The following is a 26,935-nucleotide window of genomic DNA, read 5'->3' on the forward strand; positions in this document are numbered from 1 at the left end:
TTTTCAAGACCCACTTAAATCTCCACACACATTTCATGTTAAGGCAAGAAAGATGCAACGCGGAAGTTCCATTGAAAAGATCAAAATAAAACTTGGTATGCAATATTATTAGGCCATAGGGACGTTCTCTCACTGACATTTCATTTGAGCACAGCCTTGTCCCCCATTTTATGGAGGGCATTAAAGGCAAAAATGTAAAATACATTGCCTTGAAATATGTGAAGTGAGATCTCTCACACATGGAGCTTCACCTGTGCTACTGATTTAATTTAACTGGATTAAAAAAATATTTATTATACAGCGTTTACCACACTTACGCTGTAGACAATATGGTTGTGATATTTGCTTCTTTGATACAATTTTTCTTAATTTGACACCCACATAAAGAACATGCTTCTCAGTCAGAAGATGCTGACCATCTTTTGGCCGGTTGCCGTTTATAATGCAATTTCATATTCCCAAGTGGCATGTGAGAGAAATCGTAATTTTGGATAAACAGCAGTGAATCTCACATTGGAATTGGATGGCGGGCAGATCTGGACAGATATTTGTGGCCTGAGGTGAGGGATGAAATGGCACCTCTCTCTTCGAAGTTCTAAACATGCAGGACGGAGGGGTCATTTCACCCGTTGCCTCAGGCAACAAGCATCTCAGACCCACCTTGTCCAAATCTGTCCTCTCGTGCCAATGTAATTAATTAGACTAATGGAGGGCCTGCCCTTTCCGCACTTAATCTATGTGTTTCATGTCAGCAAGATAAATGCATTATTTCAAGTTTAAAGGTAAAGGACCCCTGACAGTTAAGTCCAGTTGCGAACGACTCTGAGGTCATCTTGCTTTACTGGCCGAGGGAGCCGACGTTTGTCCACAGGCAGTTTTTCCAGGTCATGCAGCCAGCATGACTAAGCTGCTTCTGGTGCAATGGAACACTGAAACCAGAGCAGCACATGGAAACGCTGTTTACCTTCCCACCAGTGTGGTACCTATTTATCTACTTGCACTTTGACGTGCTTTCGAACTGCGAGGTTGGCAGGAGCAGGGACCGAGCAACGGGAGCTCACCCTGTCGCAGGGATTCGAACTGCCAACCTTCTGATTGGCAAGCCCTAGGCTCAGTGGTTTACACCACAGCACCACCCGCGTCCCCATTTCAAGTTTAAGAAAGTGAAATAGACCCTTTTAGAAAGGCTAAATGAAACCTTTCCAAAGTGACCAACAATCTACCAAACAAAACAAAACTAAACCCCAAGAAACAAAAATAAATGGAGAAGGACTATGGGTGGGATGTTAAAATTAGCATAGTTCAAATAACAATATTATTATTTAAACTTTGACTCATGCTGCATGCATTGTTTGTACAAATGCTAGGCATACCACAGTAATCCACCAGGTTTGATTTCTGATGCAGATTTATTCTGCTGACAGAGACAAGTATCCCAGGCCTTCCATATATCCAATTTTATCTATTTCTTGAAGTGGAAAAAAATGCATCAGCAGCTGGAGCCGTAGACTCTTCTGCTTGCGACTTAGGTGGGGGAATGGGTTGGATATGTAACATCTTGCACAAGCTTGGAGGATTGTGTATAAAAGCTGTAAAAAGAAGCCGTGAAACTGATAAGCTTTCCCTGCCCACCCGCCCTCAAGCAGCGTGCCAGAGAAGTCCTTTTCCTGTAAACTGACAATGTGTTTGAAACCATTTGCCAAGTCCATCTTAGCAGAAATTTATGGCCCAGTGAGAAAGTGGCTTGGTTTTTTAAATTATTATCATCAGAATTTCTCTCTGTTTCTCATTTTTCCAGCTCCCCACATTTCCACACAAGTTTGTAAAAAAAAAGGAAATAAATAAATAAATAAATAAATAAATAAATAATAAATTTTATTTATATCCTGCCCTACCCAGTCGAAGCCAGGCTCAGGGCGGCTAACAACAATAAAACAGTACAAAAGTACAGCACAAACAACATTCTAAAATCATTCATTATAAAATTAATTAAATTCAAGCCACTGGCAGCCATTGGGCCAGAGTTCCGCGAAGATTGCCGAGGGAGGGAGTCAGGCTGTGCCCTGGCCAAAGGCCTGGCGGAACAGCTCTGTCTTGCAGGCCCTGCGGAAAGATGTCAAGTCCCACAGGGCCCTGGTCTCTTGTGACAGAGTGTTCCACCAGGTCGGAGCCACAGCCGAAAAAGCCCTGGCTCTAGTTGAGGCCAGCCTAAATAAAATAAAAGCCCTGGCTCTAGTTGAGGCCAGCCTAAATAAAATAAAATGCAGGGGCATAGAATTGGGGGAGGATGCCAGGCTGATACTCCTGGGCGCATTTTGGAGCGGGTGCTTCTCACACCACCCTCCCTGAGCCAGCCGTGCATGGCTTTGTCTCCAGAGAGGAGAGGGTGGCATGAGAAGGACCCCAGTTTCACAAAGCAGCAAGGGCTGTCGTGGTTCAGCAGGCTCTGTTCACCCTCCACACCCCACCATGGAAACACTCCTTGCAGGGCCACTCAGGAAGGGTGCATGAGAAGGATGCAACAGCCTTGCCTGGGATCGAAACCTGGGCACACAGCTGTTGCAGCCATCTCATTCTGCCCTCCCAAGCGACTGGTGTGTCATTTCAGACCAAAGAGACAGCTAGGTGATTCCGCTTTGTGTGAAAGGGTACCCAGTTGGCTCACAGGAGAAGGCAGGTTGGCCAATAAAGCAATTTTTGAGTCAAGTCCAGCTCCCACTCTGGGTTCTGTAGAAATTTTCTAATGCAGTTTCATAAATGAAGGTGGGAGAAGTGAAATCTCTTTGGAATAACACTGGATTTTGCTTCCTTTAAAGCTCCTAACTAATCTGAAGGAAACAATAAACACTAAAGTGGTGCCTTGGTTCTCAAACGCCTTGAAACTCAAACGACTTGGAACCCAAATACTGCAAACCCGGAAGTAAGTGTTCTGGTTTGCGAACTTTTCTTGGAAGCCGAACATGCTCCGTTTTGAGTGTTACACTCCCGATTTGAGTGCCACACTTCTGTTTGGAGTATTACGCTGAGGTCTGTCTGTTTTTGCTGCGTATTTTGTGTTTTTGTTTTTGCAGCTCAGTTTTGTTTATTTTCATGACTATGTGGAACCCAGTTCAGCTACTGATTGATTGATTGATTGATTGATTGATTTGATTGATTGTGTGACTGCATTACATTGTTTATTGCTTTCATTTTATGGATCAATGATCTTGTTAGATAGTAAAATCCATGTTAAATCACTGTTTTAGGGGTTGATTTTAAAAGTCTGGAAAGGATTAATCCATTTTGCATTACTTTCTATGGGAAAGCGCACCTTGTTTTTGGAACACTTTGCTTTTGGAACGGACTTCCGGAACAGATTAAGTTTGAGAACCAAGGTACCACTGTACTGGGAAACAAGGAGATGAAGACAGAGAGGCAAGGGTCAGGAACTTCGTGGGGCTGACGAAAAAGCCTTGCTCCCACAGAGATTCTCAGGGTCAGAGTAGAGTGGAAGAAGAGACGTGCGAGAGGTGAGTCCAGTGAGATGAGCAAACCAGAACGGAACCAAATGGGGACTGAGGGCTGTCCAGTAGAACTAGGGCAAAGGCATTGGCTCCAAGACCAATAATGAACAGAAGGGGCATTAAAGGGCAGAAGGTAATGGTGACTTAACTGTCAGCGGGCCTTACAGTACAATTTCCTGCTGAAATTGCTGGAATGCCACAAAGGATCTCTGGCCAATCAGAAACCATGGGCAACCAACACAGGTGTCCCCACAGGTGTGGGGGAAGGTAAAGGTAAAGGGACCCCTAACAGTTAGGTCTAGTTGCGGATGACTCTGGGGTTGCAGTGCTCATCTTGTTTTACTGGCCGAGGGAGCCAGCGTACATCTTCCGGGTCATGTGGCCAGCATGACTAAGCTGCTTCTGGCGAAACCAGAGCAGTGCATGGAAACACCGTTTACCTTCCTGCTGGAGCGGTACCTATTCATCTACTTGCACTTTGTCATGCTTTCGAACTGCTAGGTTGGCAGAAGCAGGGATTGAGCAACGGGAGCTCACCCCATCGCGGAGATTCGAATCGCCGACCTTCTGATCAGCAAGCCCTAGGCTCTGTGCCACCCACATCCCCATGGGGGAAGTTAGGTAAAGGTAAAGGTACCCCTGCCCGTACGGGCCAGTCTTGACAGACTCTAGGGTTGTGCGCCCATCTCACTCAAGAGGCCGGGGGCCAGCGCTGTCTGGAGACACTTCCGGGTCACGTGGCCAGCGTGACAAAGCTGCATCTGGCGAGCCAGCGCAGCACACGGAAACGCCGTTTACCTTCCCGCTAGTAAGCGGTCCCTATTTATCTACTTGCACCCGGGGGTGCTTTCGAACTGCTAGGTTGGCAGGCGCTGGGACCGAACGACGGGAGCACACCCCGCCGCGGGGATTCGAACCGCCGACCTTTCGATCGGCAAGCCCTAGGCGCTGAGGCTTTTACCCACAGCGCCACCCGCGTCCCGCTGATGGGGGTAGTTAGGTAGGGGCATTTCTCAGAAATTGTAACTTTAAAGCTAATCCAATACAAACAGAAGATGCTTGCTGGAGGATGGTTTTGATTACTTTCCGGGAGGTAATTAATAGCTAAAGAAAGATGCCCACTTGCATTAGATATGGCAAAGGTTCTGGGCACTGATTAGGTTTGCACTGCTGTTATAGTTTATCCCACACTTAACAGCCACTGTGGGATGAAATTTTGCGGGAACCACTCTGGCTTCCTTCAGTTCCTTGGCAATGGCACTATGCTCATTGCCCAGTGCAAAGCAATTGTGGGCACACGGTTCCAGGGCATGTGCAGAGTTCCAGATGAACTGAGCTTCTCAATAAGAACACCCTTAAAACTAGAATGTCATGACTATGAGAGAAATGTGAGTGAGGTGAGAGAGAAATACATTGTGCCTGTTGAACTGATCATATCAAACCAAGGGACACTTAGCTAGAACCTGCTACAATATAAATTTGCAGCCACTTTTTTGGTGTCTGTTAAAACCTGTTGGTAGCATTGAGGAAACAGGGATACAAAAGACAACTCCTCCAGTAGCCTTCAAATATCCATTTCTGCTGCTGTTTTTCCTCCTGTTGGCAATAGATACTAGAAGAATGAAGGAAGAATTCCCTCGGCACATCTATCTATCTATCTATCATCTATCTATCTATCTATCTATCTATCTATCTATCTATCTATCTGTCTATCTATCTATCTATCTATCTATGTTGTTGTTGTTTAGTTGTTTAGTCATTTCAGACTCTTCATGACCCCATGGACCATAGCACGCCAGGCACTCCTGTCTTCCACTGCCTCCTGCAGCTTGGTCAATATATATATATATCTGCAGAACATTTTCTGCTATGAATTTTTATTCACATTTCTGATACCAAATGATACAATATCACCAAAACCCAAACAACAGCTTTTCCTTGGTAGTTCAGTAAGCAAAATTCATTAAAACAAAATAAACTACCGTAATAGGTTTTTTTAAGTGTTCTTATAACTAGCCATTTGTTGCAGGCAGGAATCCAAGAAAAAATATGCCCTCTGGTGGTTACTTGTCAGATATTTCCAGTGATGCATAGGAGCTTATAAGAGCTAATAATACCCTTGGCAAATTGTGAAGAATGAGCTACGTGCCTCACCCCTAAAAAATTAGAAACGCCATTGGGAAGTTACTGAGGATCAGGCGTTAGTACCAAGCTGAAAAGGCATATTTGTTGTATTTGCAGTTTCTGCTTTTCTATTCAGCCTGGACAAAATGTTCTCCCCTGTTTAATGTGGTATTTTAAATCATTGCTGATCATGACATTCCACTGCAGTTGCACATGGGCGCATATAATGTACTGATAGTTCCTCGCAGTTGGAGGAAATATAACCAGAAGTAAGAACCAGGGCCGTCTTAAGCATCTCCGGCACCGTGGTGCAAAGAGCCAGCACCTCCATCACCCCAGCAACTCCAAAACAAGGGAGGGGGCAGTGGAAAATGTCCTCTGCCTCCCCCACCGCCCTGATTCTGGTGTGGTGGCAGTGATCAAGCAGGAAAACATGCTGGTGGACATGCTCTCTGGCGTCGGGGCACCTGAGAAGGCACCCTTCGAAGGCTACGCACCACTTTTCACCAGGAAGCAGGAGGAGGACAACGACCGGGAGCAGGGCTGTCTTTAGAAGATGCAGAGGCTTGGGAAGGAAGCTGTGTGCCTCTGCAGGGATTGCTCTCCTCCTGCGGATGCTTGGGAAGGAAGCTGCACGTCCGCCATCATATAGTTGGCGGGGCGCAGCTGGCAGGTGTGCAGGGAAAGGGGAGGCGGCTGGCAAAGCTGTGCAGCTCCCCCACTCTCTAGGGCGCCCCTGAGAGGCCGGCGCCCTGGCGCAATGAACCACTAAGACCAATGGGAAAGACGGCTCTGGTAAGAAGATGCAGCTGGGCATTCTGTGGCATCTGATCCTCAGCTACAGTAGGTGGTGATACATGCGATATTCTTGACAGTAGTTTCTTCTGATCCAGCGCAGAAACTTCAGATCTGTTTTCTTTTGCCATGAATGTCCTTTGTAATCCTGGATGTAACATTTTTAATAATAAAAAGATGTGGCTGAGGCGAGGCCAAATAAACAACTAAGCAATAGGGAAAGTTGGTGAAAAGTTCTTTGTGGCTTTCAGATGACTAGTTCATCTCTTATTGATTTTTTATTTCTCTGTTACTATTATTATTATTTGTTTAGTGTGCATAACCTCCTACCCTGATTAAGGTCCTTATAACTTGGTCCCTTTTCAAGGGAAATATCTGCTATAGTAAGCCACGTGCCCTAACAGTTTAGACCAGTGCTCTTGATGTTCTTTGCAACTTTTCATATTCTCCACATCTTTTTAATATAAAAAAATGAACACTAATTTGCAAGAATAGGTAACATAGAAGTTTCCCCCTGGAACGGTTCATTTCAGGCTAGAACCAAACCACAATCCTGTGCATATGAACATTAAATAAATGTGTGATTTTGTTTATAAAAGTATGCCGTACCACATTTAAGAATAATTTTAGCATTTGTATGTAATTATTTTAACAAATGCAAAAAAATGTGGATGTCAAGTGCCTTGTGAACTCTTTAGGTGTGAAAATGAATTTATCAAATAAATAATGTTGTGTTGTTTAATGATCATATGAATTTATAGCCATTTTTATACTTCACTGTTTAATCTGCATTCCTATATTCAACAATTTTACCACTTTGCCTCCAGTTCTTTCCACATTATGCTTTGAGAGCACACTGGGCATTCAAAAATGTTAGTTTAAAAATAGAAACTGACAGGGATGGTTTATTGGTCTAAGGATGAGGCTCAGAATAACGAACTTCCTTAAAATAGCAGAGTCAGCTAATCTTTGCTGGTGATTTTTTTTTTAAAGTGCCTTACAGCATTGTGTGTCCAAAACAAAGCTCTCTCTCTCTCTCTCTCTCTCTCTCTCTCTCTATATATATATATATATATATATATAAAAATAGAATTTCATCTTTTCTGTGTTAGTATAACACAGAGCCATACAAAAGATTCACTGACAAGTTACCAAGACGAAGTGGGTTACTCAGTCCCTCCTGGCATTCCTTGACACCTTCACCTGGTATTCTCCATTCCCCTAGGATTGGTTTAATTTGCACAGTTCTTTCTTTTGATTTGTCTTCTGCCAATATATATATATTTATGCTTTTTAAACTTATGCTGAAGTGCACAATAGGCACACATATCTCAGCCATCCACAGGTACTGTATTTACAAATCAGTTACCACCCCTGTGTGTTCCCTTTCATAAAATCATAGAATTGTAGGGTTGAAAGGGACCCCAAGGTCTCTAGACCAACTGCCTGCAATGCAGGAATCTCAGCTGAAGCATCCATGACAGATGGCCATCCAATCTCTGCTTAAACACCTCCAAGGATGGAGAGTCCACAACCTCCCAAGGGAGACAGTTCTACTGTTGAACAGCTTTTCCTGGAAAGAAATCTGTTTCCAGTGGATTCTCTGCTATCTGTAGTGCTACTGTTGCAGGTATGAGGAATTCTTCGCCTTTCAGATGTTCTGAACTACCGCTTCTATCTGTCCCGGCAAGCAGATGATGGTAGTTGTAGCTGGCAACGTTTGGAAGGTCGTCAAATGTTCCTGACCCCTGTGATATTGGAACATCCCATGTGAGTCCTCCAGCCTCTGTGTTTACCCAAATTACATCTGAGATTCAGCCACAAAGGAGTGGCCACTATGCCTCAGACTAAGTAAAGAGCAGGATGTCTGGTTTAGTCATCTGTTAGGTACAAATCTGGAATTTCCTTCATAGGCAGAATCCAGCAAAGCAATGGAAATCAGCATCAGATTGCAAAAAAGGTGCGGTCTGTGTAGCCAACCTCTTTCCTCCATGTCTCCTGGTAACATTTGTGATGTGATGTCATCATGCTTCCTGATTCCCTGCCCTCATTCCATATGGTCATCATGGCTTTCAGTCAAGTTAACTTAGACAATTTCCTCCTTGGCCACAGCAATTCATACGGGCTTAATTCCTGGCGTTGTTCTTACACATTTTTTTTTTTTCATTTTTACTAGCATTGTTTTATTTGAAAGTTGTATGGATCTTTTTACTACTGTACACTGCTTGGGGGGACTTGAGGAAAGGTTTTAAAAGGCAAATCAATCCGTCTTGCACACAACCGACTGCCTTGTTAAAAACACCTAATGTGACAACACAGTACAATTGTGTACCCCAAAGAAAGCCCCATTGAGTTCAATTGTACACAATTGTACTGTGTACACAATTGTACTGTGAGTGAGTTCAATGGAGCTTACTCCCAGGTAAATAGGTTCAGGACTGCAATGTTAGTTGGGACTTCCACTGGACTGCATTTTTAAATTCTTAGGTTTCACCCGTATTTTGTCTTTGGAAAGAATTTTGCAATGCAAGTTGCTACAGAAACTTGAGTTTCTATACACAAAACAAGCCTCACCACAATGCACTCATTTTGACTATTGGTCAGATGTTTTAATATTAATGAAAGTTTATACCCTAATCCGAAAGCAAACATTCTCAATTCAAGATACACAAACTACAGTTCTAATTCATGTTGTTTATTGCTTTTTCCAGCACAAGCAGCTTTTTGCTGGGCACTCGCTTTAATACAGTTTCCTTCGACAACATGTCTAGAATGTGGCTAGTGCTTGGCTGCCTTTCAGACTTTGGGGATAAAGTTTTAAAATGCATAATTTATTACGCTTAGTTTCATTGGAACCATCTGCATTTATGTTAAACTGCCCACCTGCATTCAGTGTCAGTCAATTGCAAGTGTGGCCAAAACTCAGTATTTTTCTTTTCAGATAACTGTTCTGAATCATTATGAAATAGTGGCAAAGCATCTTTAATTATGTTGAGCAGGTTCTTTCTGGTGGGAGGGTTAGTAGACTGCAATATCACTTACAGGAGGGATGTTGGTTTTGTTGGACCCCAATTCCTATCACCCCTGGACAACATGGCCAATGATCAGAAATGATGGAAGTCCAACCACATCTAGAAAGCACCACACTGCTGCCGTCAGTTGGCACAAAAATGGAAGCAAGAAGAATTACTGACAAAAGAAGAATGGAGGATGAAATTGATGGACTATGCAGAATTGGATAAACTAACCGAAAGATTTCGAAACCTGTGGGACCAGAGATTCACAGAAGACTGGTGTAAATTTACAGACTATTTGAAAAGTAATTGTGATGACCAGATTACGTTTGTAGGTTTGCAAGAAGTTTTGTGAGGTAAATTATTTGAATTATTGCAAAAATGGTTAAAGAGGTGGATTGTGAGTTAAGATAATTAAAGGCAATAGGAATTTAAGAAATGCAGAAGAAATGATAAAAATGGTGGATCATCAGAGGTGCTGGTGGAAGTCCAAAAAGATTGTATAAGATGTGAAGTTCTGTGGAATGTATAATAATTGGTATGTTGAAATTAATAAAAATTATATATATTAGAAAAAGAGAAAGCACCACACTGGCTCCTTAGGCTGAGTGGGCAGATTTTGTCACCATTGACTTGATGTCTCCAAATGCCATGCCTTATTTTCTTCTATATGGCTGTGAGTTTGGGAATTGTGGGGTGTGTGTGTGTGTGAAGAAATGGAACATTACAGGGAGGAAACTGGCCAAGGAAAGTCCCCCTGGCCTTGTCTTTCCAAACATTTTGGAGTCCACTTGGTACGATCTCAATATTTTCTGAGAGTTCTCCAAGAAAGCTTGGAACATCCACATCAATTGTGAGACTGGTTTAGTGGAATTTACTCACTATGGTGAGTAGGAAAATGAGAGTACTCCTAAACATTTTTTTTAGGAAAAAAAGCACTGGATGAAACTCTCACTGAGAAGGTAAACTTTTGTCAAAATTTTATAGCTTCAGGTTGCAGTTGATGACACTGGGGGTTTATCTCATTGAATATTACTCTGTAAAAAAAAATACTCTGCAGGTAGAAAGCTGACAAGTCAGGAAAGGCTTCTAGCATAGTTTTTGACATGCTTGCTTTAAATTACAGGGTTTTTTTCTGTATGAAAGAGCATTCTAATAAGGTAAGCTCCTACTGGCACAGCCCAGACACAGGAAGGGCACCTCAGTAAGAACTAGGCCTGGAGGTGAAAATGTCTAACCTACTCTCCTGGCTCTTAGCTGGTGCTCCAGAAGAGAGCTCATTTTGCCCCATAAGAGACAGGGGCGGGTGATGAATTCCATTTGCTATATCAAAACATATTCAGCTCCTTTCCAAATCCCCAGATGTTTGCTTAACCCCAGCACAAACCACTTCATTCAGTTTGATGTCAACTCTAGGTACCAAACGAAAAGGATGTTGTGGTTAGGATGCCATCTTGGGTTTCATTCGTAGGAGTGGGCAAGATTCTCAGTGAGGCTTTACAGGCCTGCTTTTGAATCTCTTCAAGATGAAATTCAAGAGAGGGCGGGGGGAAAGAATGGCATTTTTGGTTGCGGTTACTTTTATGACTTATAATATCTTCAACAATGTTTTCAAGAATGGCCAGTTTCCACACCCCTCTTTACATTTTTAAAGACTTACTGGATACGTGCATTTGACATACATACTTAGTAAACAGGACCATACAATTCTAACAATATAGGCACTCCCTGTATAGAAATAATTGGTTGGCCAGCTGTGTAGGTGCTGCTGATCTTTGCTTACATGTGGTCTGTATATGTACTCCCACCCAAGCCTATTAAATGATGTCACTTTTCACAAATTTCATATTTTGTGTTACTTTTTTGGGGGGGGATGGGCATTCCAGTGGCAGAATAATGGTCTCAGCTGAGAAATATGTCTGAACACAACACTGTGTATTTCTTTCTTTCTTAGTGAACGCATAGCTCTGTTAACTGGAGCTGGGTGCCAGATTCTCTTTGATTTCGCATCAGAAACGGCATAATGTCACTTATTTAAGTGGAGGCATATTGATTTCCCTGAGTTTTGGCAAACCTCAGACAATAAAAGAACTTCTCCTTGCCAAAGATGGTTGACAGGATTGTGGATTTACAGCTCAGCTGTTTAGAAGGTTATGAGGGATAGCCTCACTTGAAAATGGTGGCTTGTTTGATTTAAAACAAAGGATATTGTGCTTGAGGGTGATGAGATTGATTCAGATATAACCGAGTGCGTGTGTGGAGCAGCCAGGGTTGTACACATTTAGACCTAAAAGCTGAAATCCAGCCAACTGGCTGTTTAGTGTAAATAGAAATGTGTGTGTGTGTGTGTGTGTGTGTGTGTGTGTTCATAAATCTAGCTCTTGGCTTATCCTCCTGAACAGCTGACTGGTTGCATTTAAACTTTCACAAAAAGTCTGTGCATGTTGGAATGGTAATCTGGGTGTTGGCTTGGAAAGAGAAGCATATATATATAGCCCCGGTTTACATACAGTTGCCCATTTAGCTACAAATGTTGTATAAGGCTTCTAATTCATCCAGGGCATGAGTGTTCACTGTTCACCAGTCATCCCTTCCCCTGCCCTTTTGTCTTCATCTCATGTACATCATTTGGTCCACAAAGCCCTTTCTGGTGGTCCTGTCTTATATACTTGGACCAGTTTTGCTATTCATCAGCATGTTTTGTTTTGTTTTGAAAAGTCGCTGGCTGTTTAAAACACTAGAATCTGTTTCTTCTGGCAATCTTACTTTGGAGCCTCCGTCCAACGTAAATGAATCTTGAGGGTTCTCCCCACTTGGGCACATATAACTAACCATTTCAGGTTTGGAAAAATCCAGCAAATTTATGTTGCAGGTGCAAGCTATCAAAACTTGTGGTTCTCTCATTTCAAGCCACAGAGGCAATACTATCTCTGTAGTTTGTGAAACCAGTTTTATATTCTGATTGTAAATTACATGGTCCCTGGTTCCTTGATGGCTTTTTAAATTCTAGCTCTCGGGGCAAGCAAAATCCCCAAAACACCCTACGAAGTGGGAGGAAGCTTGGCGTGCATTTAGATGGTTTCTGGAGAAATCGAAGTCAACATATTTCCAGAATTTGCGGTGGACCCAGGCAATAAAAGGTTCAGTCTAAGGCTGCAAGCCCGGGGCGCACGCTAATCCTCTAGCATGAGAAGACTTTCCTTCTCCCTGGCCCTCCAATTTTTGGAAATCTTATATTAATTTACCTGCTGTTTGTTTTAAGGCATTGTGCTGTACTTTGCACACACACAGAGAGAGAGTAATTACTGTATTTTTTGCTGAATAAGACTCAATTTTTCCCTCCTAAAAAGTAAGGGGGAATGTGTGTGCGTCTTATGGAGCGAATGCAGGCTGCGCAGCTATCCCAGAAGCCAGAACAGCAAGAGGGATTGCTGCTTTCACTGCGCAGCGATCCCTCTAGCTGTTCTGGCTTCTGAGATTCAGAATATTTTTTTTCTTGTTTTCCTCCTCCAAAAAGTCTTGTGGTCTGGTGCGTCTTATAGAGCGAAAAATACGGTACGCGCGGAGGCAGTGTGCCTCTTGTTAATAACAAGTAGGGAGAGTTTGGCTGCATTCAAGTCCACATGCATCTGCTCAGACACTTATGGTAAGAGGATGCTGGGCGAAATGAGTCTTTGGACTGACCCAGCAGAACTCTTCTTACGTACAACAACAACGGAGTAAAGTAAGACTTACTTCTCAGTAAACAGCATGCATTGAATTGAATGACATATGTACGAAGAGATTCCTGCCTATCCCTTGGGTCAATCCAATACATTTTGCTTCCTGAGGCAAAGGACAAGACGTACAGAATTTCATGTACAGAATCTCACCAGCCTGGCAGCTGAACTGAGGGAGAAGCCGCTGCATTCAGGTGGACTTCTTTCTTTCCTTTTCAAAGCTGGCATTATTGTTTGGCTTACTGTAGAGTTTCAAATCTAAGGCTAGTCTACCCATTTATATTCTGGAAGAAATAGAGGGGAGAAGAGAGAGAGTGCTATAAATGATTTCTTGCAACAGTGTACAGTGGTGCCCCGCAAGACGAATGCCTCGCAAGACAGAAAACCCGCAAGACGAAAGGGTTTTCTGTTTTTCGAGGCGCTTCGCAAGACGAATTTCCCTATGGGCTTGCTTCGCAAGAAGAAAGCCCATAGGGAAATCTCCGGGGACCTCTTTTAAATGCTGGCGGTGGGGAGCAAAGCCTTTCCCCCCCCTCCGGCCTTCAGAAGAGGTCCAGGAAGGCCGGCAGGGGCCAAAAGGCTTTGCTCCCCACCGCCAGCATTTTAAAAGCAGTCCGGGATAGCAGGGAAGCGCTTCCCGCTATCCCGGACGGCTTTTGAAGGCAGGCGGGGGGAGCAAAGACTTTCGCCCCCCGCCGGCCTTCAGAAGAGGTCCTGGACCTCTTCTGAAGGCCGGCGGGGGGCGAAAGTCTTTGCCCCCCCCCCGCCTGCCTTCCCGGGGGCTTTAAAATCGCCCTGGGACAGCGGAGAAGTCCGCTGTCCGGGGCGATCTTAAAATGCTGGCGGGCAGCAGCGCTGCCACCCGCCAGCATTTTAAAAAACCCCGGGACAGCGGAGAAGTCCTCTGCGCTCCCGGGGTTTTTTAAAATGCTGGGGGTGGGAAGAAAAGCACTTGTCCCCCCCCAGCCTTCAGAAGAGGTCGGGGGACAGACTGTCCCCGGACCTGGTCTGAAGGCGGTTTCCATAGGAACACATTGATTGATTTTAAATGCATTCCTATGGGAAACCGTGCTTCGCAAGACGAAAAACTCGCAAGACGAAAAAACTTGCGGAACGAATTAATTTCGTCTTGCGAGGCACCACTGTATAAATGACTGAGGCTGCAGTCCTAATTTCCTAGTGCTCTCTGGCATAAATAGGTTTTGCAGCCTATTCTGAAAGCCATCAATGAGCCTTCTTCTGGAAAGGGCCACCACTGAGAAAGCCTTGCTCAAATGTGCCCCAAAGGTAACTGGTAGTCTGCAGAAACACTGTAAGATTTTGTTTCTGTTCTCCACATGCTCCAGAAGGCAAGGAGCATAGTTTAGCATCAGCTAAAGCTTGTGAGTTTTCTTCAAGGTAGTCACACTTAGAAAGCACTGCACAGGTCAATCCAGTTACCTGTATTTTTCGCTCTATAAGACGCACCAGACCACAAGACGCACCTAGTTTTTGGAAGAGGAAAACAAGAAAAAAAATATTCTGAATCTCAGAAGCCAGAATAGCAAGAGGGATCGCTGTGCAGTGAAAGCAGCAATCCCTCTTGCTGTTCTGGGATTCTGTTCTGCTGTTCTGCAGCTTCTGGGATAGCTGCACAGCCTGCATTCGCTCCATAAGACGCACAAACATTTCCCCTTACTTTTTAGGAGGGAAAAAGTGAGTCTTATAGAGCAAAAAATACGGTATATGGATGAGGACGGTAAGATTCTTCATCTTTAAGAGTGCACGCAGCCTACATAACAAAGTCACTCATAGATGCTGTTGGTCATAACCACTAATTGTTCTTCTAGACAGAGTACTGGCCCCCAGATCACCTCCATGAACCGGTTCTGGTAAGTCAATACCCTGATAAGCCCAGGTGAATTGTCTCTTAGAGAGCATTTCATCTGCCCTCAACATAAAAACTCCTTATCTGAATTCAACATCAGTCTGTTCAGCTTCATGCATCACCACCAGCTACAAAAACTGGTTTAGTACTGAAACAGCAGCTACTTACTTAACAAAATAAAAAATATAAGGAGACCCCTGACCGTTAAGTCTGATTGCGGATGACTCTGGGGTTGTGGTGCTCATCTCGCTTTACTGGCCAAGGGAGCTGGAGTTTGGTTTTTTTTATTATTATTAATTTTTTAAGAAAATTTTTCTTTTACAAGTTTAAATAACACATTCGTATCCAATATAATACAAAATTCTTTTAGGCTTCCCCCCGCTCCCTCCACAATCTTCATAATTTTAAATTTGATTCACATTTCCTTTATAATTGTATTGCCAGTTAATAAATCTTTACAGCTCTTTTCCCTCTTACAATACCCTTTCTCCTCACAAAGCCTCTTTAAATCCAACTAGCGTTGTCTGTTCATCACAAATATTTTCCAGATAAATCGTAAACTTTCTCCAGTCCTGGTTGAACTTGTGATCTTTTTGGTATCTAATTTTTCCTGTCAGTTTATCTAATTCAGCAAAGTCCGTCAGTTTCCGTCTCCATTCTTCCAATGTTGGTAATTCTTCTTGTTTCCATTTTTGAGCCATTAAAATTCTTGCCGCAGTCACTGCATATTGAAAAAATTTATAATCACTTCTATTAATTTCTCTTCCTGTAATTCCTAACAAAAAGGCTTCTGGTTTCTTCACAAACGTATATTTAAACATCTTTTTCAACTCATTGTATATCATTTCCCAGAAGCCTTTTACTTTCTTACACTCCCACCACATATGATAAAATGACCCTTCCCTTTCCTTACATTTCCAACATTTGTTACATATCTTATACATTTTTGCTAATTTAACGGCAGTGATATACCATCTATATACCATTTTCATAATGTTTTCCTTTATCGTCATGCATGCAGTGAATTTCATATTTTCCTTCCATACCTTCTCCCAATCTGCTAGCTGTATATTATAACCAAAGTCCCTGGCCCAATGTATCATAACCGATTTAACTTCTTCGTCCTTTGTTTGCCATTCCAATAGCATTTTGTACATTTTTGACAATACCTTGTAATCATTATTTATTATCTCTTTCTGAAATCTAGACTCTCCTTCAATATATTTCCTCTCTTTGCAATCCTTTTTAAACATTTCGTTTGTTTGGAAGTAGTGCAACCAATCATATACATGTTTTTTGACTTGTTCATATGGCTTCAATTTCCATTTCCCCCCTTCTTTAATTACGATGTCTCCATAAGTAATCCAATCCTCTCTCATATTTGTCTTTTTGACACTCATGACCTCCAGTGGGGATAACCAATGAGGTACATTTGGTTCCAAAATATTTTGGTACCTATCCCATATTTCTATTAGGGCACCTCTAAAAATATGATTGGCAAAACTTTTGTGAGCTTTCTTCTTTCCCAACCATAGGTAGGCGTGCCAACCAAACCTGTTGTCAAACCCTTCCAAATCCAATAACTTATTGTTTTTTAATATTATCCAATCCTTTATCCAGCAGAGACAAGATGCTTCATAATAAAGTTTCAGATCTGGCAGGGCGAAGCCACCTCTTTCTTTCGCATCAGTTAGTAACTTGAATTGAAGGGAGCTGGAGTTTGACCGCAGACAGCTTCCAGGTCATGTAGCCACATTGACTAAGCTGCTTCTGGCGAACCAGAGCAGTGCACGGAAACGCCGTTTACCTTCCTGCCGGAGCGGTACCTCTTTATCTACTTGCACTTTGACATGCTTTAGAACTGCTAGGTTGGCAGGAGCAGGGACTGAGCAACGGGAGCTCACCCCGTCGCAGAGATTCGAACCGCTGACCTTCTGATCGGCAAGCCCTAGGATCTGTGGTTTAGATCACAGCACCACCCGCGTCCCTTACTTAACAAAATAGAGAGCACTTATTTCTCTAGTTTGAGGCTACCACTCTGCATTTCTAAGTATGGGCTGGTTTTCACTGAGATGGTTTCCTGTATCTGGGTTACATCATTTCAGGTGAGGGTTTGCTCCTCTGTACAAAAGGATTCCCTCTACAAAGGGAGAGAGGGCGGAAGGGAGATCAGAGGAAGAGGCAAGGCTAGAATCCTTCTTCTTCTTTCTGTATAGAGAAGCAGGTTTTCCCCCAGTGTTTTTGATATACAGAAATATTCCACCATGTGAGACACTGCTACTGAAAGCGAGGCAGTGCCTATCAGGAAGTCCCTTTCAATTGACCTTGCAGAAGCCTCCAAGGGTTTCACACAAGAAGCAAGACAGGATTGAAAAAAAGTCACACAAAGTCAACTCAGCTGCTGACTTCACAGCTATATATTTGAAGACGATGGCTAAATAAACTTCATTTTTAATTTTCTCACATTGGTACAACACAGTTTATTGCCTAGTAACATCCTATGAAAAATAAATAGATGGATTAAAGAAATATGAATCGCTCTGCTTTATAACACTCCAGAGTCGCAGCTCAGCTGAAAGCATCAGCTGGCAGAACTTGGTCCCTCTCCAGACATTTCATAAGGACTCAGCCAAACATACACCAGCTGAAAAGTTGGCCTCTGATATCCCCATCTGGTCCATATTCTTTCCCCAGTCCTTTTATACAAATGCAAATTGTCTTAAGCATACAAAATCTTTGTTCTATCTTAAGCAATATCCCACAGCTAAGCCAAGCCATGTACAATGTTTGCTCAAGTGATAACTGATATATATTCTACATATGCACATAATTTTCTAATGTGAATGGTTATTATTGCCCCTGAAAGATTTCATTATTTGGAATTCATGATGCACTCATTTTAAGAAGAACAATAAGAATGATGCAAAAAAGGAGGGAAGTCATCTGTTTTGGAATACTTTGAATTAATGTGTGCATGCTCATTATTCAACAGTGAGGCAACATTTTGGACTAAGTTCTAGGAGAGGCTGAAGAAGAGTGAAGCTCCTCCTTCTCCACTCCTGCTGTAGACTAAGGTCACTCCTGTTCTGAAACACAGGAAGCTCCTTATACCTAGCCAGACCACTGAATCACCTAGCTCAGCAGAAGCATCTCACCAGGTGGGGAGGAGACGCTACACTCGGGTACCAACAGGAGAGTCACTGTTGCTTATTGGGAGGGGTGAGGTGGTGGGGAGGTTGGCATGATGCAAACACATTGGCAGGAACCTCGGACTGGCTCCAAAGGTGCAGCTACACCACACCCAACTCCCTAGTTGCAGCAGATCAGCTGGGCTCTTGGCCTATTTAGCAAAGCCTTTGGCAAATGAAGGTGTTTGACTGTTGGGGACGCTGTGCTAGATCTTTTTAATAGGGTTTCATACCAAGAAACTAAGAAAATAAAACAGACCCAGGACTTTCTGCAGAATGTGCTCTGTCACTAAGGCCCCTCAGCTGTTCACTACGGTTTTTTATTCCTGATCAGCATGGGGGCCAGGATGAGTGCACCTGCTACTGTCTATGCCTGCACTCAAGTGTACATTATAAAATGAATACATCTGTGATGTGCTATTTGCTAATAGACTTGGCAATGTACTTTATTTCTTTAAAAGTAAGAGATTTACCAAAAATGAGTTGAATTATTGTTGAGGAGTCTGCTATTTTAAATGGTGTGGATTACTTTGCATTTACACCAAGAGATAGTCTTCGAAAACTGTCACCCATTATCTTTAATGCAATTTATCAAAAACTTGTGAACAGACTTAACGATTCTCAGATTATTTTACCCTTTGGGTGACCCTGATCCAGACTTCAACTCAGCCAACTAATTCCTTGCCTCGTTCATTAAGATTAGAGTTGAAAACGGAAAAAAAATTCATTAAGAGTCTGTGCAACGAGAGCAGGACAATTTCTTGGCTTGCTGACAGTAAGAGATCCAAATTAATTCCAGAAAGAAAGAAAGAAAGAAAGAAAGAGAATTCAAAGCTGTGTGTTCCATAAGAAAATGTGGCAATGGCAACTACTTTTCAAAAGACAGATTAGTGGAGGATAGGTCTAGCAATGATGGCTAAATGGAACTTCATGAACAGTAGTAGTATACCGATATACATTGGGAGCTTACAGGCAATGGGCTGCTTATGAACTTCCAGAAGCATCTTCCTCACCTCTTCTGGAAGCAGAAAGCAGAATGTTCAATGATCTGATCCAGCAAGGCAATTTCACTGTCCTGGTTATGGAATTACATGTTGTTTCTGTTGGAGAGACGGGTTTCGAAACAAGATCCTCTTACTCTCTCATAGCAGAGATTGCTATGGTGATTGCTACAATGGTGATTGCTACCAAGCACATTAAAACTTGTTTAGATTTACATCTGCCCTCACCCACCTTTAAACAAGTGTTCTCCATGAAAATACTCAGGCTAGAATAAATCACAGAAACTTAGCTTGCAAATAAGAGAATGTTTTACCCGCAGTGTTTCCAGAAGTTAGAGAAAACAATTTTCATCTGCAGGTTGTTAAAGATGACAAGATGAAAAAACAACTTTCAAAGGAAAATAACTTTTTCTTTTAAAAGAAAAAAAAATATTGTATTACTGTTATGGTATAAGGAATAGAAGCAGCAAATGGGAAAGAATATCGATTGATATATCTGTCTATCAGTTGAAATATATGCCACACTTTTAACATTTGGAAAAAAAGATCCTGGTACTGTGTGCCCTTGAGTACCCCCAGAAAAAAGTGCTGGTTTTGACTAATGTACACATTGTTGCAGGGACGCGAGTGGCACTGTGGTCTAAACCACAGAGCCTAGGACTTGCCGATCAGAAGGTCGGTGGTTCTAATCTCCGCGACGGGGTGAGCTCCCATTGTTCGGTCCCAGCTCCTGCCCACCTAGCAGTTCGAAATCACGTCAATGTGCAAGTAGATAAATAGGTACCACACCAGTGGGAAGGTAAACGGTGTTTCTGTGCGCTGCTCTGATTTGCCAGAAGTGGCTTAGTCATTCTGGTCACATGACCTGGAAGCTGTACGCCGACTCCCTCGGCCAATAAAGCGAGATGAGGGCCGCAACCCCAGAGTCATTTGCGACTGGACCTAATGGTCAGGGGTCCCTTTACCCCCTTTACACATTGTTGCAAAGCAATGTTCATTAATACAACGCACTTTTGTACACATTGGCTGATTGGACTAATGCATTGCAAATTCAGAAAACTGTTAACTTCAAATGATAGTTGTATTTCCCTGTATATTGCTCTGAGATGTGTGAATTAGGTAGTTTTACATTAAAGTGCAAAATGCAAAAACCAAAACCAAAACTTACTACTATGTCAGAGAAAAGGGCCTGACAGGCATGCTTCTCTCCCCTCCCCCCCCGAGTAAAGAGAGAGTGTGTGGCTTTTTTCTTCTGTTAGTTAGTATTTGTACTGTATTTGTTAGAAAATGTATTTTACAAAGAATAAACTGTTTAAAGGGGAAAGAAAACTTATGCAGTGTAACAGCGGCAAAGCAAGTTGGCTGGTTGCGTGGCGAGTTTCCGCCTCCCCCCCCCCCCCGGTGGAAATAACGACACATGATGCAATTATTTAGGTTAATGGGCTAAAAATGGCCTCAAACTTTGTTGGTTACAGGTGATGAGCGGTATTGGCTTAGGCATTGGTCCTCTCCGACTATCTGGCTTCAGCCTGTTTGCTTGAAGTCTGGGAAGGGTTAACCGCCAGTAGGGGGAGACCCGCTGATGCACATCAGCTAGGAACTCCCCCGGCGTCACCGCTTGGGGGCATGCGTTTGGCCCTCACCTCCATAGGCTTCGGACAGGGCCACGCCCCCCAGAATCCTTTACCGGACTACCCTTCAAAATCCAGGGGAGGTCGCCTTTGAGTGGACTTAACCGTCCAGAAGTCCTTTATAAGGGATAGAAGATAGGGTGCAGCAAAAGGGAAAAATAAAGAAAACACAATGGAAAACAGGATGGGAAGTTGATAAAACAAAAGACTTTAACACTAAGGTTTGAGTCATCACTCTGAACGACTCAAAAAATAGATAACACGTTTTCATTAGGCATTATAGGGGATTATAATAAGCAAAGTACAGTGGTACCTCCGGTTACATATGCTTCAGGTTACATACGCTTCAGGTTACACACTCCGCTAACCCAGAAATAGTGCTTCAGGTTAAGAACTTTGCTTCAGGATGAGAACAGAAATCGTGCTCTGGCGGTGCGGCAGCAGCAGGAGGCCCCATTAGCTAAAGTGGTGCTTCAGGTTAAGAACAGTTTCAGGTTAAGTACGGACCTCCGGAACGAATTAAGTACTTAACCTGAGGTACCACTGTAGCAGCATTTGAAGTCTTCAAAAGTAGTCACTTAATTTTTTTCCCTCCATTCTCTTCAATTCCATTTTCAGCCTGTTGAACTATGTTGCCTTCTGGGGAAGGGAAACAAAAGCTCCTCATGTTTCTCTTTCCAAAACATTTTGCTTCCCAAGCGTTTTCTTATCTCCAGTGTTTACCAGTAAACACAACATTCTTCAGTTCAATTTCTGAGTTGGCCTCAGGGGCTACAGAATTATAGTTTTGCTCATGACCAAACAGGAGTCAAATCAGTCTTCTGACATCTGGTAATTATAGTACCGAGTCCTATCAGATAAGGAAAACAGATTTTTGATTTGACATGTGAATAATTATCCAGTAGAAGGATACAACATTTTAACAAGGCATCTACACCAACCATGTTCAGGGTAATGCTGGGATGACTCAGGCAAATTTCATAGGTACCCCCTGAAGATTGCTTTAATCTTGGGAGGCAGGGAGATCTCAATGTTTCTCAATAGTGGCTGCAGGTTTTTCTCCCCCAACTCCCAACCTCTTTTTTTAATAACAAAAAGAGCCTTGAAACAGCTTCGAGTGGGAGATCAGCTGCTCCTGCCTCACATTCCTGGGAAGGGTGCGGGGTGAAATCCTCAGCCACCTGACACAGAAAAGTAGATTAAAAAACAAAAATGGCCAAATATGTCTGCATGTTCACATAGGATCAATGGTCCTGAGAAAGGGGAGGTGGAAGGAGATATTTGGCTCAATCTATGTTTAATTCTTTTGACCAAACTGCGGGAGGCAGTGGAAGACAGAAGTGCCTGGCGTTCTCTGGTCCATGGGGTCACGAAGAGTTGGACACGACTAAACGACTAAACAACAACAACAAGTTTACCTGAACAATACTCATCCTTCATGGCTGTGTCTGTTATCCTGCAATGTTATCAGATAAGAGAAACATTATCTTCCCTGTTCAGCTAGAAGACCTGACAGGTAGCGCCAGAGCCATTAAATGTGCAGTAATGGAACAACAATTTACTGCGAAATAATTAATATGTTACAACTGTTGAGCCCAAATTGCTCTCAGAGCATTCGCCCCCCACCAGAGACTCCCTTCTGGTTGAATATGAGGAGGATTCATGTAGTCATCACAGTTAGTCTTCCAAGACATGATCTTGGGGGGTTATCCCCTTCCCCAGTGGCTCCACACCCCTCACCCCACATTGTCCAGGAGCTTGCCCCCAGCCTTATATAGAAGCTTGTGCTGGACAGGAATATTTCATCCTTAAGTGCACTTATCTTAGGATCCAAGCCAATGACTCAAAGTGGGGACTATTTGACCCCAATACCTGGGTGGCACTGTGGTCTAAACCACTGAGCCTAGGACTTGCTGATCAGAAGGTTGGCAGTTCAAATCCCCGCGACGGGGTGAGCTCCCGTTGCTTGGTCCCTGCTCCTGCCACCCTAGCAGTTCGAAAGCACGTCAAAGTGCAAGTAGGTACCTCTCTGGCGGGAAGGTAAACGGTGTTTCCTTGCGCTGCTCTGGTTCGCCAGAAGCGGTTTAGTCATGCTGGCCACATGACCCGGAAGCTGTCTGCGGACAAACGCCGGCTCCCTTGTCTTGAAAGCAAGATGAACATGCAACCGCAGAGTCGTCCGTGATTGGACTTAACACTCAGGGGTCCCTTTACCTTTACCTGATCAAAACAGTGGCTTTGTTCAAGTGTGTGTGTCGGGGTGGTGGTGATTAGATAGGTGGTTAAAGGCTACTACAACATAAATTATTTTTTTCTCAGCTTAGGCTGCTGATCCCTGGAATACCATTAATAAATGCAGGAGATTTTCTCTAACGTTGCATTCACTCCTAGAAATAAGCAACAGTTTTCCACTGCCAAGCTGGCATAGCTTTCCTCCTACACAATGCTGCATTCTCTGACATTAAAAGAGGGCGCCGCAGGGGAGGGATTGGCGAGAGCTGGTAGTTTGGATGTGGGTGGTGTTTTTGGATCCAAGTAGTGGAGGATGACTGACAAACAGGCATTTGTTCTTACGATCTGTCAGATATTTTTCTAAAATCTGACAGGGCCTCCGCATGTTGCTGCCAGGGCTTGGGGTTGGCATTAGGAAAGGTAAGCAGTTGGTCAAAACAAAGTTCAGGAACCTTAGAACCATAGAGTTGTAGAGTTGGAAGAGACCACGAGAGTCATCTAGTCCAACCCACTGCAATGCAGGAAACTTTTGCCCAACATGGGTATTGAGATCAAGAGTCTCATGCTCAACTGACAGAGCTACGTAATGGGAGTCCTGAGGTCTGAATTCGGCCCCCCGGCCAGAGGTTCCTCATCCCTGATGTGGCAGGAGTGAAGTGAATAGAAATACAGTGGTACCTCGGGTTACATACGCTTCAGGTTACATATGCTTCAGGTTACAGACTCCGCTAACCCAGAAATAGTACCTCGGGTTAAGAACTTTGCTTCAGGATGAGAACAGAAATCATGCTCCGGTAGCGCGGCGGCAGCAGGAGGCCCCATTAGCTAAAGTGGTGCTTCAGGTTAAGAACAGTTTCAGGTTAAAAACGGACCTCCGGAACAAATTAAGTATTTAACCCGAGGTACCACTGTATTGGGGATTTAGGCTCCCCTCATTCACAGAGGAGTAAGTCCCACTGAATTCAATAGGTCTTATTTCTGAATAGACATGGTCAGGATTCTGCTGTTAGATTGGTAGATATGAGATTCCCCCCCCCCTTCTCTCATAATACAAGACTATGGTGTTATCCATGATGCTGAACGCTGGGAGATTAGTTCAGATGCAGCTTCTCAAGGCACAGAATTTACTTATGGAATCCTGAATTAGTGATGCTTACCAGTCAGGGATCCCTTTACCTTTACTTTACCCTTTTAAATGGCTTCAAAAAGGGATTCGAGAAATCTGTGGGAGATATGGCTAAGGTGCCTACTTGATGGCTATATGACATGTTCAGTGCCAGAGGAAGAGAAGCTGCTGGAGAACAAAAACAACTGAGGGCCATGGCATCCCTGTCTTCCTTGTGGGCTTCCCATGGTCAACATCTGGTTGGCTGCCATGGAAGATGGGATGTGGGGCAGGATCGGCCTTTGCCCTCAGGGTTCTTCTTCTGATCTTCTTATTGCCCCCCAGGGAGTTGCAGGGAAGAGAAAATCATTCTAGGTATGCAGGAAATATTTCTCCTCAGAAACTGTACATAACTGAAATCCCAATGCAGTTTGGGGTATCTGGGTGTGTACAGTCTAATGTCATTTTTGGCTACATACCCAGGAAGTGCACACTAAGTATGTCTGCTTTAGAAAGTTTCGCACTGACTGAACCTTTAGTGAACTGAGCCATTGTGAAACTTGAAACATAAGCCATGCATGCCGGCCGAATTTCTACTAGAAGTGTTAGCAGCATTACTCCCATGTTGAAGAATGATTTAGTTCAATGTGCGTTTGGATTTTGCTTATCTGTAATCTCTTCCTTCCTTGCAACTCACTCCTATGGCAACTGACCTAAATGTTTTTCTCCTGGAGAAACTCCTTCAGTGGGCTTCCCTTGATGTCTCAACGTTTACCTGAAGGCTGATGGTGTTTATGTGAGGTGGCGTCGTGACTCAGCTGTGAAACAGGATGTCCCTTGTTCAAATGTTGCTCTGGCCACAAACACAGCTACCAGCTTTAGGTCAGTCACTCGTGCCCAGCTTTCCAATACGGCAATAACTCTGCTCTACTCTCTGACAGGATGGTTGTTGTGAGGATTCCTGAGGTAACTTATAGCAGGGGGAGCCCATCAGATGTCGGTGGGCTCCAATTCCCCTCAGTGCCAGCCAGTGTGGCCAGCAGTCAGTGATGATGGGGGCAACATCTGGAAAGCCCCACACAGACCTAGCCCTGACTCATGAAATGTGTTTTGGAGATTGAAAAGCATGTATGAATCTACATATTCAGGCCAGGGGTTTGAGGGTTTCACCACAAGGCTAGGAAAAACATTTTCTCCATGTCAGATTATCGAAAAAATCCAGATTTAGAGGCAGGTTTTGTTTTGCTGTCTCACAGCTTGCATGGACCACCTGTCTTGTAAAAGCGTTGCTTCCTTGCAGACAGCTCTGGCATGGTGCAGCCTGTTGATTTCTGCTTTCTGACTGTGGCACACAGATAATCTAAAGGGCGTGGACTGATCTGTAAAAACTTTAATAAGAGTTTGCCTCACTGAGTGCCTCAGGGCAGGTTGTTGTCTGAGATAAAGCGTTGTTCGCATCACACTCAGCCCTGTGAGGAGTCAAAGCAGAATCCCGGGTCCCCTGCTTAGTTCTTTTTTTTACTTACCATCTCATGGCAAGGAGCTAGAATCATCCCACCCTACCTGAGACTGCAAGATAGTTATGAGGGGCTGGACAATCTGTGTGGCACAAACACAACTCTCTCCTCCAAAGGAAAGGTGTGTCAGGAGACCCAGGGCTAAGAGACTGATGCCATTGCCAACACCTTCTGCCACCTGAGGCAGTTGCCTCACTCTGCCCAGTGGTAGGGCCAGTCTTGAGCACATTCAGGGTAACCCCAACAGACAAATATTTTATTGTGAGGACAAAGGGACCCCTAGGAGTTAGCCCCTATGCTTCACAGCTAAGCAGACCTTTTTGGTGTTAACACACCAGCTTTCCAATAAAAGTAAGAAAACAGCATGAAGAAGTAAGGAAACAGCATGAAGGGTGGCTGGATCCTTCCAGCCACTGATCGTTTGATCTGCTTTTATGCCAAGCTGATGGGAAACTAGAATGCCAGGAGAAAGGTATATAACCTAGATCCCTCTTTGACATGTTTATTTTATTGATGCATGATTTTTCTTTTCTTATCACGGGAGGACATTCAAATGTGAGATCCTTCACCTGCATATGGAAGTGATACAGGTGGACAGTGCATCCTGCCTTTTTCCAAAAGTACAAACTGGACCTTATTATTGAAGATGAGGGAATCTGGCTCTCTTGTGTTAAAAAGCTCCAAGTAAAAGCAAGCTCTTGCCACAGCCTCCACCTCCAAGGATGTCTCAGAGAACTGACAGATGCCTCAGGGAATTTAATGTCTTGCCAGGAGACTGGGAGAACTTGACTAAATCACATATTTGTTATTTGGCCCTTTGGGAGGAGGCGCAGGCCAATGCTAACTAACTGAAGTGAGGAATATTCTCCACACCAGGGTGCTTGACAGATATTTCTGCCGCCTTGGCTGTTGCTTGTAAGCTCTGGAAAAGATTACCCAGTAATCTTCATTCATTACTGAATGGTCCTACTCAACAAATGGCTGAATCCTATCCTATCTATCTATTGAGGTAGTTTTCCAACTAACCAATGTTAACAAAAATGCAAAAAAAGAGGAAAGTGTGCATAAAAATGAATATATTTGTGAAACTAACATGCACGAATACAATATAGTAGAGGGCATGGCTTGCACAAATGTCAAAACCACATGTAAAATGTATTTATTAGGAGAAGTTTGCACTAAAAGGCTAAAGCATTTTCATGAATGTTTTTTTAAATGCAAATTGCTGCAGAAATTTGG

This window comes from Podarcis erhardii (genome assembly GCF_964252035.2).
Source record: "Podarcis erhardii genome assembly, chromosome: 5".
Lineage (NCBI taxonomy): Eukaryota > Metazoa > Chordata > Lepidosauria > Squamata > Lacertidae > Podarcis > Podarcis erhardii.